Genomic DNA, 17207 nt, shown 5'->3' with positions numbered 1-17207 from the left:
AAGCAAATGAACTTGAACTTGACCCTGATTTCCACCCAGGCATTCTTCCTACTTCTCTTTTTTTCACTGACAAACTTTTCTTAGAAAAATAACTTATGGGAATTCCCTAGTAGTCCAGTGGTTAGGACACAGCACTTTCACTGCTGGGGTCTGGGTTCAATCTCTGGTCAGGGAACTAAGATCCTGCAAGCCGCAAGGTGCAGACAAAAAAAAAAAGAAAAGAAAGAAAAAGAACTTATGCTCATCATAGAAAACTCAAAATTATAAAAAATTAAAATCATTTATAATTTAATACTGCAGAGATAAGCACTAGTAATAGTTTGTCTTTTTTCTAGGAATTTCTTTTAAAAAGATTAGGATTTCACATTCGTAAGTGAGATGTCAACTGAAATTACTCTGAACTTTGAGATAATAGAATAAGGTGGCTCAGGGTTCCTCCTAAATCTCAATGAGGTTGCAATTCATTCTTTAAGATTGCTTCAAATTCCCAGGGGTTTACATAATCATTTCTGGCTCCTAGTTCTGATTCCACTGGATTTAACCATAAATTCACTTTCTCAAACTGTTCTTTTTCTCTGTTCTCCACTAATTTTTTTTTTTTTTTTTCCGTACGCGGGCCTCTCACTGTTGTGGTCTCTCCCATTGTGGAGCACAGGTTCCGGACGCACAGGCTCAGCGGCCATGGCTCACGGGCCCAGTTGCCCTGCAGCATGTGGGATCTTTCCGGACCGGGGTACGAACCCGTGTCGCCTGCATCGGCAGGCGGACTCTCAACCACTGCGCCACCTGGGAAGTCCCTGTTCCCCACTAATTTAAAGGTGGAACTCCATCTCTTTTGTTCAGATTTTCTCCCCTGAAACTTCCATAAAAGACATTTCTATATTTAGCAGATTTTACTGAATGTCTGGGAAAATAGAAGGTGGTTATATTGAATATATGAGACAAAAGTGAATATTAATATCTCTTTTCTGAAATCTTTTGTTACCCCACAAAGAAGAATTTCTTACTGACCACCTCTCTCTGTGGGATCCAGACTTCTACCCTTAATGAATGGTATTTTGACTTGATTTATCAACTGACCCCAAGAGTGCACTGGGGTTTTGATTGGAGTTATACTTAGCATTTAAATTAATTTGAGGATAATTATACATATACAATATTGAACATCTTAGGTCTTTCTACTGATTCAGTCCCTCTTTTTTAGTCACTCTGAGTTCCTCTCACAAACTGGATTGCTTTTTAATTAACTGATGGCCATATATATTTACTTTGTAATTAGCCAACTTTTGAGCTATTGTATTAGCCTTAATAGGGTTTTTTTTAGTTTAGTTTAGTAGTTCTTTTTTTTATTTGCATCTTTGAGACACCATAGGTAGAAGGTAAAATAATTTATAAAGAGTGAATGTGTTTTGCTAACTTATTTTCAATTGTTATTCCTCTTTCTTTCTCTTGCACTTGTATATTGGGTTGGAAGTTTCAAATCAATGTGAAATAATAGCAATAATAATGGGCATCTTTGTCTTGTATCCAAATTTGTAAAAGGCTATTATCTACTAGCTGTCTCCAAATGCTTACCTGCATTTACTCTGGGACTCCCTTTATTGGATATCTACCTCTACCCTCCACCTAGAAATACACATCTTAAATTGCACTGTATGTGTCCAGTGATCTCTGTAACAGCTCTAGTAATCTTTGGCCTCTTTGCAGTATTTGACACGACTCACAACTCTTCCTTTCTTCAGACTCTCTCCTCCCTGGGCACCCATGACACCACATTGTCATGATTTTATTCCTTTCGCTCTTTCTTCACACACTCATCTGTGTTCTTTTTCTCTACCCCTTTTCCCTGCCTTCTTTTTTCCTTCCTTCCTTTCTTTCAACAAACATTCCTTTCCTCTTTTCTCCGTCTCTCAAAGCTCTTTACATTGAGGAAGAGTTCTTTCTCGCATATATAAATCTCCAGCTCTTTACCTCTCACCTGAATTTGAATCCTGCCTGTAACTCTGACCGTTCTCTGAACATCCCTACTTAGATCTTCCACAGGAAATGCTTGTTGTGTGTCCAAAATTACACTCCTCGTTGTTCGTCAAGTCAGCTTCATCTTCTAATCTCTCATTTCCCACACACACAACTCCAAGCCTTAGCAGGTGCTGCTTTCTCCACCTAGAATACCTTCCTCCCTTCTACTTACCCAATTTTTTCTCATCCTAAAAAGTCTAGGGTCCTCCGCCCTCCCTCACGTGGCCTCCTTTCTGCATTTCCCTAGCACTGGCCTGTCTACTTGTGGTGGCTGTGGACACCCGTAGGCAGACACAGGGCCTGAATTCAAAGCCAGGTCCGTTTGATTCCAGAGCCAATGCTCCTAACTACTAGGTCTAGTCCATTGATGTGTTTTAATACCTGACTAAAACGATCTCCTGATAAATATAAATGAATCTCAGATGAAACACTAGCCTTTGACAAAAAGCTTAGTACAGTAGAGGAAATGTATATAACCTATGATTTGTGCTTGATAAATTGCGTTGCGGGCTAATGATAGTATTGAAGCACAAGACACTGCTCCACGTGAGCCTTCCATAGATTCATGATATCTCATCGGGTAGTAATGGGAGGCAGAGTGATGACTGCTATTTATGGGAACCTGTTCTGGGCTGTCCTGGCTCTGTGCTCACATACCTCCCTCCATGGATCAGCCTTCCCTCCCTCTTTACCTGGACAGCTCCTACTCATCCTTTAAGTGTCTTTTAGAAAACACCGATGCCCCTCTTGACCCTCCCCTTGACCACAATTCATTGGTCTAGAATCGAGTTTCTCAACATTAGCACTATTGACATTTTGTGCCGGGTGGTTCTTTGTTGTGGGGGGCTGTCCGGTACATTGTAGGATGTTCAGCAGTATTCCTGGCCTCCATTCACTAGATATCAGTAATGACCTCTCCACCCTACTAGTCATGACAACAGAACACATCTTCAGGACTTCCCTGGTGGCGCAGTGGTTAAGAATCCGCCTGCCAATGTAGGGGACACGGGTTCGAGCCCTGGTCAGGGAAGATCCCACACAACTAAGCCCGTGATCCACAACTATTGAAGCCCATGTGCCTAAAGCCTGTGCTCCACAGCAAAAGAAGCCCCCACAATGAGAAGTCCGTGCACCACAATAAGAGAAGCCACCACAATGAGAAGCCCGAGCACTGCAACGAGGAGTAGCCCCTGCTTGCCGCAACTAGAGAAAGCCCGCGTGCAGCAATGAAGACCCAACACAGACAAAAAATAAATAAATAAATTTTTTTTAAAAAGAACACACCTTCAGACATTGCCAAATATCCCTTGAGGGGCAAAACCACCTACAGTTGAGAATCACCGATCTAGAGACGGGATATGACCCAACTGAGTTGATTTGAGTTCTTCCCTGGGGTTTTCTGATTAGAATTGAAAAAGAGGAACCAGTCCTCTCTGAGTCAGACCCTGAGCTGATGGAGACCTTGCTTCTTGACCTGTGAGGAGAGCTGTTCTGCAGTAAGAGAGGAAAGCGCCTACACTTGGACCAAGAACAGCAAGGCTCCTGGGGACATCCAAGTGCCTGGATCTAGCTGGTACTGGGTCCTTTGCCACAGCCCTTCTCAGAGTTTCATTATTCCAATTGCTTTTCCTTTTCCTTAAGCCAATAAATATTCACAGTTACGCCTACTCAATTTTTCAGTTGGGTTTATGACTCTTGTCACCATGAGGACTAACTTTACAACACTCCTCTCTTATGCTCCTTCAACAGCATGTGCTATATTTACTTACCTGCATCTGCAACTAGACTATAAGCTCCTTGAGGACAGGAATTTCTCCTTCAGTATTATGTCCCCAACAGCTAATATGCAACTTGGCACATGACAGATACGCAATAAATATTTATGGAATAAATTTGATTAATAAATGGACGGATAAATGAATGAAGTGAGGTATGTTACTCTCCAGCTCCCCCTCACACACTCACTGCTTCCTACCCTTACGCTTCCAGAGGCCTTGGATAGGAGCCAGTGTGGGCACCCTGAAGAATCCTCTGTTCTGAACACTCTTTAGGAACTGCAGTGTTTAAAAAAAAAATCACAAGGACTGGCAACTGTGGCCTCAAGGGCAATGCATGACTAGATAAATTCCTCTGGCAGGAATGAGATAGGATGGAGCCAAGTCCACCCGGGGAAGAATCTGTGATGCAAGAGGCAACACATGATGGGAGACAGCCTTCTGGCAGCGTGGCCCGAGATCTTTCTAGGCAGCCAGGAAAGAATCCCGGTCATTATCAGAATCTAGTGTAACTGTAAAATATGACCTAATTAAGAGGTGTGTCAGCAACAGATGGAGAGTGTGCCTTCATGCTTCCCTCAGAGCGGTAAACACAGTGATGGCCATCACACTCCAACACAAGGGTGGAAATAGTAACCACCTCATAGAGTTGTTTTAAATTAATTAGTACATTCTTTGCACGGAGGACTATCCCTGAAAAACAGCAAATGCCTGACCAATGACAGCTATTGGTATTATCCATTTCTCATTTTGGAAATCTTTTCTTCTTCTTCACGGGTGAAATCCCCTCCACAGAGAGATATAAAGCCTTGGGGTGGGGGGGGAAATGATTTTTTTTTTTCTTAAGACTTCAATTTACTTACACATTATTTTTTCAAAAGGTTTTCTTAAATCTTCATACTTCCAATTATGGCAGTCTAAAGAGTGAAAGGGGGCTTCCCTGGTGGCGCAGTGGTTGAGAGTCCGCCTGCCGATGCAGGGGACACGGGTTCGTGCCCCGGTCCGGGAGGATCCCACGTGCCGCGGAGCGGCTGGGCTCGTGAGCCATGGCCGCTGAGCCTGCGCGTCCGGAGCCTGTGCTCCGCAGCAGGAGAGGCCACAACAGTGAGAGGCCCGCGTACCGCAAAAAAAAAAAAAAAAAAAAGTTAATAGAAGAAGTAAAGGATTTCTCAAAAATAAATTATTCCTTCATCAAATATTTATTCTATACCCTACTATGTGTCAGGCACAATGCAAGTTCACTGCCTTCGGGGAGCTTACAGATTAGTAGCTGGAAAGACAGAAAACTTATGCAAATATAATTATGGCAATGCTGAGAAAGAGTACAAGCTGTTATGTAAGGGTTTAGAGGGTTCACAAAGACTCTTTTGAGGATGGAATTTTTGTGTTAAGACCTAAAGAATAAGATAGTTATGTTAAAGCTGTGGTCGGGGGGAGGTCTGGAGAATTGAGGAGGGAGAGCGGTAGGGGGCTTGAAAATTAAGCTAATGTATTCCAAGCAAAGTCCTAAGGTAAGAAGAAAGGTGGCTTCTCATTGGAAAGAACCCAGAGGCCAGTTTCTGGAATGGAAAAGGAGAGGAACCGAATGACACACGTTGAACCGCTACAACTAGGCAGAAGGAAAATCACACAGAGCCTGGGAGACCTTAAGGGTTCGAGCTTTTATCCTAAAGGCAATGGGAAACCATTAAACAGTGTAAAGAGAGAGTGGCACAATCACATGTGTTTTAGTGGGAGAGTAAGAGATTGTCACAGAATCCAGTTGAAAGATGATGGTACCTTGCACTTGGTGTGGATAGTGACAATTGAGGGAGGTAAATGGAGTAAAGGAGTGTATAAGAGATAGAATGGAAAAGACTTGGTGATTAATTAATGGGAAGAGGGTGGCATGGTAAGGAACAGGTAAGTAAAGGATAAATCAACAATGACTCCTAAGTTTCAGGCTTAAGCAACTGAGTGGATGGTGGTGGCGTTTACTAAGTTAGAGAACACTTGAGAAGATAAACATTTGGGAGTAGGAAAGTGAGTTCTGTTTTAGAAAATATTGAGATTTGCATGCCTATTACGAAATATTCTGTGGGCATATCTATTTGACCACAATAAAGACAGATATGAAGTTCTGGGGAAGGTCTTTGCTGGAGAAATGAATTTGAGGATCACCAGCATGAAGATGGTAATGGGAGTCTGAAGAGTAAGTGAGACTGGGGCTTCCCTGGTGGCAAAGTGGTTAGGAATCCACCTGCCAATGTAGGGGACATGGGCTCGAGCCCTGGTCTGGGAAGATCACACATGCCGCAGAGCAACTGAGCCCATGTGCCACAACTGCTGAGCCCGTAAGCCTAGAGCCCATACTCTGCAACAAGAGAAGCTACCGCAATGAGAAGCCCATGCACCGCAGCGAAGAGTAGCCCCTGCTCACCGCAACTAGAGAAAAGCCTGCACGCAGCAACGAAGACCCAACACAGCCATAAATAAATAAATAAATTTATTTTTTAAAAAAAGTAAGTGAGACTCCCTAAGGACAGTTGGTAGAGTGACAAGAGCAGAGGAACTCAGCTTGGAGCCCTTAGGAACTTCAGTGTGGAATGACAGAAGAGGGGAAGAGCCATCAGGAAAACTGAGAAGGAATAGCCAAGGTAGATGGGTCGCCAGGAAGCTTTACCATCACAAAACCAGGGAAAGAGAAGTTGTCACCAAGGGGCGATCAGCTGCATCAAACACTACTAGGTAGTTGAGCTTCAAGTCTAGATTTAAGATTACAGTGGATTTAACGGGGTGGAAGTCTTTGTCGATCTTCATAAGAATGTACTCAGGTAAACGAAGGCAACAATCTCTCAGGTAGACCAGTTGTTTTTGTAGCAGGCTATGCTTTATTCCTAGAGTGGATAGAAAAGTCAGTGTGGCTGCTATGACTACAAGAAACCTACTCACATGCAAAAAAAAAAAAAAAAAAAAAGTCACATAAGGGGAAATGGGAGCACATGGAAAATTTTGGTGGCACTACAATTTATTTGGCACTGCAGCCAGATTTTATCTATTTATTCTTTTACTACTTGTGTAATAGTATACAAAAATTCCTATGGATTCAATTTTGGAGCAAAAAAATCATATTCTTGGAGGAAAAGGGTATATGGAGGCTCACTTAAGAGGTGAGGAATGCAGAAGAGGACAAAATAGGGCATTAGGAAGAGAGTTCGTTGAACACGTTCGAGTAAGGGCTAGAGAGTCAAAGCAGTGCTAGGTGGGAACCTGTTAGGGGGAAGGGTGAAAGTCTTTAATGCTGATGGGAAAAAGCTGCAGTGGGGGCGAGGTTAGAGCCACAGGGAGAGCAGAAGGCATGGAGAGTGCAAAGTTCCAATAAGAAGTAGGATGCTTCAGATCCAGAGAGAAGGTCCAGGGTGAAGGGGAAGACAGTGTTGCCATGGAGATTTGGAGACAGGAAATTGACGGCAGTCCCTCTAGTTTCTTCATGAGATTGCAGACACGGTCACCAGCGAGAATAGGAGGGCACAGCAGGTAATCAAGGAAGTAAAGAGACTGGAAAAGTGTTGGAATACGTTCCAAAGAGATTTTTATTAAAGTAAGCATGGTTTGAGGCTGGGGAGCTTGTAGTCTTGACTATTCCTACCCTTTGCAATTAAGTCATAAGTATACGGGAGAATTGACATGGTTTATATTATACTCTAAAATAAAGTAAAAAAATTATATTAGTCTTAGAAAATTAATGATTCCAAAAGAATATAGAAAACATTAATTACTGTTAAGATACCTTTTATTCATTATATATATGATTAAGTTTTAACACTTGAAGCTCTATTTTTAAAGCTTTACATAAACTTGCCACGATTTCATGTTGGGCAAGTTCTTTTCATCAAACTGAATGTAAATGGATTATGCCCCCTTCTTTTGCAGTACTTTTGTTAACTTTTTTGCCATTTTCAACCCATCTCATAGTGCATTGATCTATATCCATTCCTTAAGATGTTGATGTTTTCTACACCCTCCCACCTTCTGAATAAACTGTCCACTATTAAATGGTACCACTTTCTTCCCCTAACATGCTAATTTTCCCTCAGTTGAACAATAACTAATAATGTACACTGAGTCTTAAATTTTTCAAAGTGCTATCATATACCTGATCCTATTTATTACCGTAAAAACACTTATCTATAGATAAAGAAAGTGAGACAATTTGCTCAAAATTATGACTAGCAAAGGGCAAAGGTGGGATTTGAAGCCAAGTCTTCTAATCCTTCGACTCAATGCATTTCACTATATCAGTGTTTCCTAAGTGGCATAGGAAAAAACCTTTTTATTTAAAAAGTTCTATATTGTAATATAACTATACATAAATTATTTGAATTCAAAGTTGGTCTATTTAAATAAAAACATAAGTAAATAATAATAGAGATGTTTTGCAGATTTGGCAAAAGTCATGAAGATATGCGTGAATGAATGATATTTTCATAATCTTCGTAGTCACTGAAAGATGGGCAAAAACAAGGAATAATTCTCTCATTTTAAGATGAAGGTTAAGTCAATGAGTGGCTATGACGCTCATTAGGGTAATAGAGAGGTGTGCCTTCCTTTAACAAAACCGGATATTTAAATCCAACTCCCTCTCCCCTAAAAAAAAATCAAGTAAAAAGGAAATTGTATTACAAATGACTTTTCATTGCCAAGATCTTTAAGTAATAATTATAGGTAACATTGGTAACATTTATGTACCTGGGGCTTTCCTTGGACCCTATAGGCATCTCATGTAATCCTTCTACCACCTTGTAAGGTAAGTAGGTTTATTCATCTAATTTTTCAGATGAGGAAGTGTAGTAAGATACAAACCATAATATCCTATGTAGTATGTACATGTAGTTTCACGGAACAGTAAGTTCCAATTAATGACAGCATATAACAGACACTCTGTAAAGGTTCTCTTTCGCCTTTTTTTTTTTTTTCTCTAGAACAAGAGTCAGGAGAGCCAGATCCTAACCCTGGTTCTATCTCTAGATGAGTCACAATCCTCAGACAAATCTCTTAAATTCTAGGCCTTGGTTTTCCACGTCTATAAAATTAAAAAGTTTGAATTTTGTCATCCCCAGTGTCCTCTTTATTTCTAAAACTCTACTCTTTTACCCTTCAAATTGCTAAAAATGTTTATATATATCATGCCAGGAATGCATAGATTGCCTAAGTCAGATGTATTGCTGAAACCTACTGCTCAAATCAAGGATTGTTCTCATTTGTTCTGGTAGAGCACAAGCATTGTAATTCTTATCACTTGTCCCCAAAGAAAGAAACTGCATTAACTGACCTATTTCCAGCAATAGGATTGGAGCAATTATTAATGCATAGCACTTTAAGTGATAACCCAGAAAACCAACAAACATTTCTGCAGCAACGATCCTAGCAGGACATTCTGGGGGTTACTGTATAAAGAGATGGTCTCATCCTTAAAGAGCTTACAGACAATTGAGAAAACAGGACCAAACCCATAAAAATTTAAGTTGCTGATCAAAGTGTAGACTTGGAAAGGCCCTTTGACCTCAACTAGTCACAGATTCACAGAATGTGAGAGCTGAAAAGGACCTTAGAAATGGGTCCACCCCTTTCCCCCTCCTTATACCACCCCTAATTCAGGGATGAGAAGACCAAGGGCCAGAAGAGTGAGATCACCTGTCTGCAGCCAGACAGTGAGTTAATGAAAGAGCAGGGATTAGAGCTCCATTCAAGAGTCACAGTAGGTCAGTTTAATTGGAGGAGAGACAACAGGTTAAAGAATAGTTGCCGAAAAAAAAAAAAAAATTGTTGCCGAGAGATGATTGTGGAGACCTTTCTGTGTCATACCTGAGAGTCGAGAAGCCACAAAAGTCTTCTTGGTGGAAAAGGGTTACTGGGCAGTCAAGAAATTATTGCATGAAACACAGCCATTAGCAATGAAATTAGGCCCATCTCTATGTATCTGATGTGACACAATTAGCATATACTACTTAAAAAAGGAGGGAATTCCCTGGCAGTCCAGTGGTTAGGATTCCATGCTCTCACTGCTGAGAGCATTGGTTCAATCCCTGGTCAGGGAACTAAGAACAAGCCACACAGCCAAAAAGAAAAAGAAAAAAGAAATAAATATAGGGAAAAAACAAGATGTTCAGCATTGTGTGTATGTGTCTGTGCATGCGTGTGTGTTTGTAAATGCATAAGATATTTCTGGACAGATAAATAAAAACCTGGTTACTGTGTTTGCCTAAGGAATTGGATGGCTGAAGGACAGGTGTGGGAGTTGATATATTTTTCATTGTATGTTCTTTTGAACATTTTGACTTTGGAAACTTTCATATATATTACCTTCATAAAGTCATTATTTTTTAAGAAGACATTTTTGTCTAGGCTGGAAAGCTTTATTTTTTTATTAATTTTTATTGGAGTATGGTTGCTTTACAATGTTGTGTTAGCCTCTACTGCACAACAAAATGAATCAGCCATACACATACTGATATGCCCTCCCTTTTGGACTTCCCTCCCATTTAGGTTACCACAGTGCATTAGGTAGAGTTCCCCGTACTATACAGTATGTTTCCATCAGTTGTCTATTTTATACATAGTATCAATAATGCATATGTGTCAATCCCAGTCTCCCAATTCCTCCCACTCCACCCCTTTCCCCCTTGGTATCCATACATTTGTTCTTTACATCTGTGTCTCTATTTCTGCTCTGCAAATAAGATCATCCATACCATTTTTCTAGATCCCACATATATGCGTTATTATACGATATTTGCTTTTCTCTTTCTGACTCATTTCACTCTGTATGACACTCTCTAAGTCCAAAAAGCTTCTTTTTTTTAATTAAATAAAATTTGTTAGAGGAAAACATAGGCAGAACATTCTATGACATAAATCACAGAAAGATCCTTTTTGACCCACCTCCTACAGAAATGGAAATAAAAACAAAAATAAACAAATGGGACCTAATGAAACTTAAAAGCTTTTGCACAGCAAAGGAAACCATAAACAAGATGAAAAGAAAACCCTCAGAATGGGAGAAAATATTTACAAATCAAGCAACTGACAAAGGATTAATCTCCAAAACTTACAAGCAGCTCATGCAGCTCAATATTAAAAAAACAAACAACCCAATCCAAAAATGGGCAGAAGACCTAAATAGACATTTCTCCAAAGAAGATATACAGATTGCCAACAAACACATGAAAGGATGCTCAACATCATTAATCATTAGAGAAATACAAATCAAAACTACAATGAGATATCACCTCACACCAGTCAGAATGGCCATCATCAAAAAATCTACACACAATAAATGCTGGAGAGGGTGTGGAGAAAAGAGAACCCTCTCGCACTGCTGGTGGGAATGTAAATTGATACAGCCACTATGGAGAACAGTATGGAGGTTCCTTAAAAAACTAAAAATAGAACTACCATACGACCCAGCAATCCCACTGCTAGGCATATACCCTGAGAAAACCATAATTCAAAAAGAGTCATGTACCACAATGTTCATTGCAGCTCTATTTACAACAAACAGGACATGGAAACAACCTAAGGGTCCTTCAGCAGATGAATGGGTAAAGAAGATGTGACACAAATACAATGGAATATTACTCAACCATAAAAAGAAATGAAATTGAGTTATTTGTAGTGAGGTGGACGGACCTAGAGACTGTCATACAGAATGAAGTAAGTCAGAAAGAGGAAAACAAATACCATATGCTAACACATATATACTGAATCTAAAAAAAAAAAAGGTTCTGAAGAACCTAGGGGCAGGACAGGAATAAAGACACAGACCTACTAGAGAATGGACTTGACACGGGGAGGGGGAAGGGTAAGCTGGGACAGTGTGAGACAGTGGCATGGACATATATACACTACCAAATATAAAATCGATAGCTAGTGGGAAGCAGCTGCATAGCACAGGGAGATCAGCTCGGTGCTTTGTGACCACCTAGAGGGGTGGGATACGGAGGGTGGGAGGGAGACACAAGAAGGGAGAGATATGGGAATATGTGTATATGTATAGCTGGTTCACTTTGTTATAAAGCAGAAACTAACACACCATTGTAAAGCAATTATACTCCAATAAAGATGTTAAAAAATTTTGTTGGTGTTATAGATAGCACCTTTTGGTAAAGTAGTCATCTGACTATAGAGAGACGAGATCAAGATTAATTATATAGTTAGTGCCTCATTCATATCCAAAAAACATTAGAGAGGGTGTGACATCCTGACATTAAAAGTTGATTTATTTCCCTTTGTGCTTACTCTCCAAGTAATGACTGCAGCTGTTGAATGGGTGCCAAATACTGTCACATACAACTTGGATGGGAATCTAAACGCAGTCACATCCTCCCACAGCTGGCTGAGGACTCAGTGGGTGCTATAAATAGCAGGGATAAACAAATTCAATCCTGCTTTCCAAATGCAATCCATGAGAGATCTGTAGAAAAGTGAACTTGACAATACGTTGGACTCTTTCTATAACGAATTTGGAAGAGAGGAGAAATACCCAGTTTGATCAGGTTTTGCCTTTACTAGTTGTCTAGTTTCTGGAACACAACTGGACCCAAAGCACATCCAAATCCACCTAACAAGCTCTGTTATAACAGGATTGAATGGAATCTACAAACATGAAAGTCAGAAAAAGACATTCCCAGCTGAGTTTGTGGTTACGTAAGAACCATCTGCTTCATCTAAGGTAACATTTCAGAGGTTTTGTGAATGCAACCTCAGTCTCAGAATTGCATATTTTAGCTAGGTTTAGGTTTTCTAGAAAGTCAAAAAGCATCTACCAAGTGGGTTGTATGCAACTCACTCTTTAAACCCTTTTTGGGTAGCAGAAGTAGCAACAGTGACCTCCTCTTCTAGAAAGTTTGCCTAGTGACTTGCCGATTTGGGAATTTTTCCTGGCCTGCTTTGTAGAGTTGGCCCAAGGCAAACCCTCATGCTAACAGGTACAAACTTACCATAACGCAAGTTTCCAATGGCTCCATCTTTAGTCTAGTTGCTTTCAACTATAGTAGTGGTTCAGAATCACCTAAGGAGCTTTGAGAAAAATTCAGGTACCTGGGTCTTCTCTGTCTCCAAATCTCCTGAGCTATGAGGAGCCAGGGCAGTGGAGAGGATAGAGAAACAGTGATGTGAAGTATAGGAGGAGAGTGGAGGGTGGAGCAGAGGCAGCTGGTTCATGGCCTCTAGGCCATGGGGTGGATTTTGATCTTCAATCTAAGAGCAAAAGGGAATCCAGTGGAAACTGTTAAGGAGAGGAAGGACTGCTTAGGTGCATGCTTGTTTTTTTTAATCCATCTGGCCATAGTATAGGGACTTGATTGGAAGGGGACAAAAGTGGGTGGCTGTAGCCCACTTGGAAAGGTTTTGTAATAATCCAGCTATTTGGACCTAGGAAAGAAGCAGTGGAGTTTAAGAAGAGTAGACAGATTGGAGAGGCATTTCAGAGGTGAAAGCAGTTGAGAGATGTTGGTAATTGATTGGATACAGGAGAGAGGGAAACGGGAGGTATTGAGAATAATTCCCAGGTTTCCAGGATTCTGACAAAGGCAGAAATGTGTACTTTTGACTAGTCTTTCCTGGCCTGAGTGATTCCCTGGTGCTAGCTGAACTTGCCCTGGGATCTGGATGAAGGCCATTCCTGGCAGTGTTTGATGAACCAATGGTTCACCATTGTGTCCTAAAGGGCTGGGTGCCCACGTAGCCACCACTCAGATCCCAAAGAATAATGCAGTCACTGAATCATTTGTGCCTCTTCTTAACTAAAAAATACAGTTTACAAGCATTAGGAAGATATTTTATTTAATATTTAGAAACCTAATCACCAAGTGAGATTTAGAGAAGTTTGTACTATGCAGAACTAATATTGAAAAGAGAGAGTGTTTATTGATAGAAAAATTATGCTAATGCTTAAAAAAGCTATTTAGAGGTATACCTTAATTAAGTTATTTTACCTGTGTGTAGGTGTGTATGTATGTGTAGATGTGTGTATATATGTAGATGTGTATATATATGTAGGTGTGTGTATATATGTAGGGGTGTGCATGTCGGGCAGTTTTGAGAATCTGATCTTTCATGTTTTTCCTTCTTAATTAATTCCTTAAAAGCAATATAACATCACTACGATGTGTGTGGTTAAGAAAATGATTCTATCTTTACAGAATGTTTGACTTTTAATGTGCAAATCAATCAAAAATTAATTGAGTCTAGACAGATTGGTACTAGACCTCTACTCTCTTTTATAAATTTAATTTTTAATTGAAATATAGTTGACATACAATATTATGTTAGTTTCAGATGTACTACACAGTGATTTCACATTTGCATATATTATGAAATGATCACCATGGTAAGTCTGGTAACCATCTGTCCCCATACAAAGTTATTACAATATTATTAACCATGTTCCTTATGCTGTATCTTATATCCCCATAGTTTATTTATTTTATGACTGAAGATTTGTATCTCTAAATCCCCTTCACTTATTTTGTCCCTCCCACTCCCACCTCCCTCCCCTCTGTTTGTTCTCTGTATCTATATGTCTATTTTCATTTTTTGTTTGTTTGTTTTTTAGATTATATACATAAGTGAGATCATATGGTATTTGCCTTTTTCCATCTGACTTATTTCACTTAGCATAATACCCTCTAGGATCCATCCGTGTTGTCAAAAATGGCAAGATTTCATTTATTTTTATGGTTGTGTAATATTCCATTTTATATATGCACCACACCTTCTTTATCCATCCATCTATCAATGGACACTTAGGTTGCTTCCATACCTTGGCTATCGTTAACTAATGCCACAATGAACATCGGAGTGAAGGTATGGACCTCTACTCTCTTCATTCCATGGCTGATGAAAGGTTCTGAGAGCTTTGAGAAGTCCAGTGGTGGTCATTCATAGCGTCAGAAGTGAGGGATACAAATTCCAGAGACTCCCCTCTGAGCTGCTACTTACTCTCACTGAGTTCTCGACAAACGCACTTACACCATTTCAGTCAAGCCAAGACCCCTGAAAAAAATGTTTTCTTTGTAGAGGAAACTACTTGAAAGGACTTGAGAGCAGGCCCATGGAGTCCTCCATCTTACCTCTTCTTGCTGAAACGGCTTCACCAGTAAATTGCTGCTAAATAGGTGGCTTATCTAGTTTTATTGCCCTTCATTTTATTACCTGCCCAATATAATCTTGGCCCAAGCTTCCCTTGCTTACAGACACGGTAAAAGCTTTATGTCTAGGGAAGCCCTATCGAAGGAGAGATTTTACATTCTTGGGTGTGGCCTCCAAGCCAGGCCGGTAGGCTGAGGCACTGGTCCCTCTAACAGCCTACTTTAGAAGCTCTAAACCATTCTATAGCCTTCTTTTCTGACCAAGGGGGAGGTAGAAACAATTCAGAGAACCAAGATTAAATGAGTAAGCAAAAAGAAAGAGGCAACAAGCAGAGGTCTATTTCTACATCCTCCAAGATGATCAGAATCTCTATTTCAGATTTTACTTGCTTTAAGCATCTAATCACTGAGAAACGTGTGGTCAGGGGAGACATCTATCATCTAGAGCCTTGGCTGGGGGTTGAGGTCTAGTAAAGCCCCTCACAGACATGAAGTGAAGCAATGGGGCTAAGGACAGAGAGGTGGGAGAAGAAACAAGCAGGTGGAAAGTGGAAGAAGAGGAGTTGAGTTTTCAGTGAGGAAAGGTGGAGCATTCCCTGTCCTTCCTCTGGTGCTGGGCCCAATGTTGCTGTCTTGCCATTTCACTTCTCTGAGGGGATCTCAATCTGCCTCTCTCTCTCTCTCTCTCTCTCTCTCTCTCTCCTACACTTCTAGAGAACAGGTTTGTCCACAGGGACCCCCAGTTCTTTCTCACCACCCACATTACAGCTTGTGCAGCTGTTGCTACTACTTTAAGACCCTGATCCCTCATCCACCCATTGCCTTTTAATCCCTTCTAGAACATTCTTCCTGATACCTTTTATTTAAATACATGTAATTAAACACTTTTGGGTGCTAGTGCCTTAGGTCGATTTGATTTTACTCTTGTTGCTCTTTCTCGATTACTCATGGAAAATATGTTTTCTCTTCCTTCTTTACTACCCACACCCCCGCCCCACCCCTCTCTGCTGCCGGTTTGACCACAGCTGGCCACAGGCCAAGAAAGCGTGGGTGGGCAGGTGCCAGTCTCTGACTGCTAGAAGCTACAGGGGCTGAGACTGGGGAGTGCGGGGGTGGAGAGAGAAGAAAAGAAACCCACAGGCTTTCTCAAAAACCTTAAGAGAGTTGTTTTTTTTTAATTTTGTTGAAAATATTAAAACATACTCATTCTGTAGATAAACAACAAAGTCCTACTATATAGCACAGGAAACTATATTCAACTATATTCAATATCTTGTAAGAACTTATAATGGGAAAGAGTCTGAAAAAGGATATATATACACACATATATATAAATATATGTATATATTAGAAGTATATAAGAATTCTTATATCATATTCTTATATATATATAAATATATATATATATAAAAAACTGAATCAGCTGTATACCAAAAACTAACACAGCATTGTAAATCAACCATACTTCAATACAAAAAGAAAGAAATTCTGACTCTGAATAAGAACAATATGTGTTGCTCTTAGAAGGCTCTCCAGTACATACTCTGAAGTGAGACTGCTTAGTGATAACCAGTTAGTAGTATCGGATTCCATTTGCGTTTGCTGTCTAAGAATGTGCACATATATGCTTTTACGTGTGTGAAATTTTTCTGGAAGAGGAAACAAAGAATTGTTTACAGTGATTATCTCTGAGGAATAGGTTGTGTGTGTGTGGAAGGGGAGGTTCTACTTTTTATTGTACATGCTTCTATATTGTTTGAATTTGTTTTTTCCTCTAGTGCATGCATTGCCTTTATAATAAACAAGTTTAAAGGTTTTCAGAAAGAAATATTAGTTTTTGGTTCTTTGATGATTCATTGCCGCATGGTAATGAGAACCATTAATAACATACTAAATGGAAATTGAGACTCAATAATACAGAACAATTCTGTCTTAACTGACAGGTTGAACAACTTATAGTAATATCATTTTGAACACTTGCGAGGTGCCATAGGAATTGTCATTCCTTTATATAATGACTTACTACTTGTCAAAATCAAATGAAGTAGCTACTTTACAATCCTCAGTTTATAAATGAGGAAACAAGCTCAGAGAGTTTACATAACATTCACAAGGTCACACAGCTAGTTAGTAAGTACGTGGGAGATGACCACTTCATAAGAGCAGGGTAAACACCTGCTTTCTCTACCACAGAACTTCCAAATCCTAGCAAAGTGCCTGGTATGTGGCCAGGAACACAACCATACTTCTTGAATAAATGAATAATATCTAATATAAAGCTTAT

The sequence above is a fragment of the Phocoena sinus genome, chromosome 17, assembly GCF_008692025.1.
Source record: "Phocoena sinus isolate mPhoSin1 chromosome 17, mPhoSin1.pri, whole genome shotgun sequence".
NCBI lineage: Eukaryota > Metazoa > Chordata > Mammalia > Artiodactyla > Phocoenidae > Phocoena > Phocoena sinus.
The sequence above is the reverse complement of the archived record's forward strand: the minus strand, read 5'-3'. Positions refer to the sequence as shown.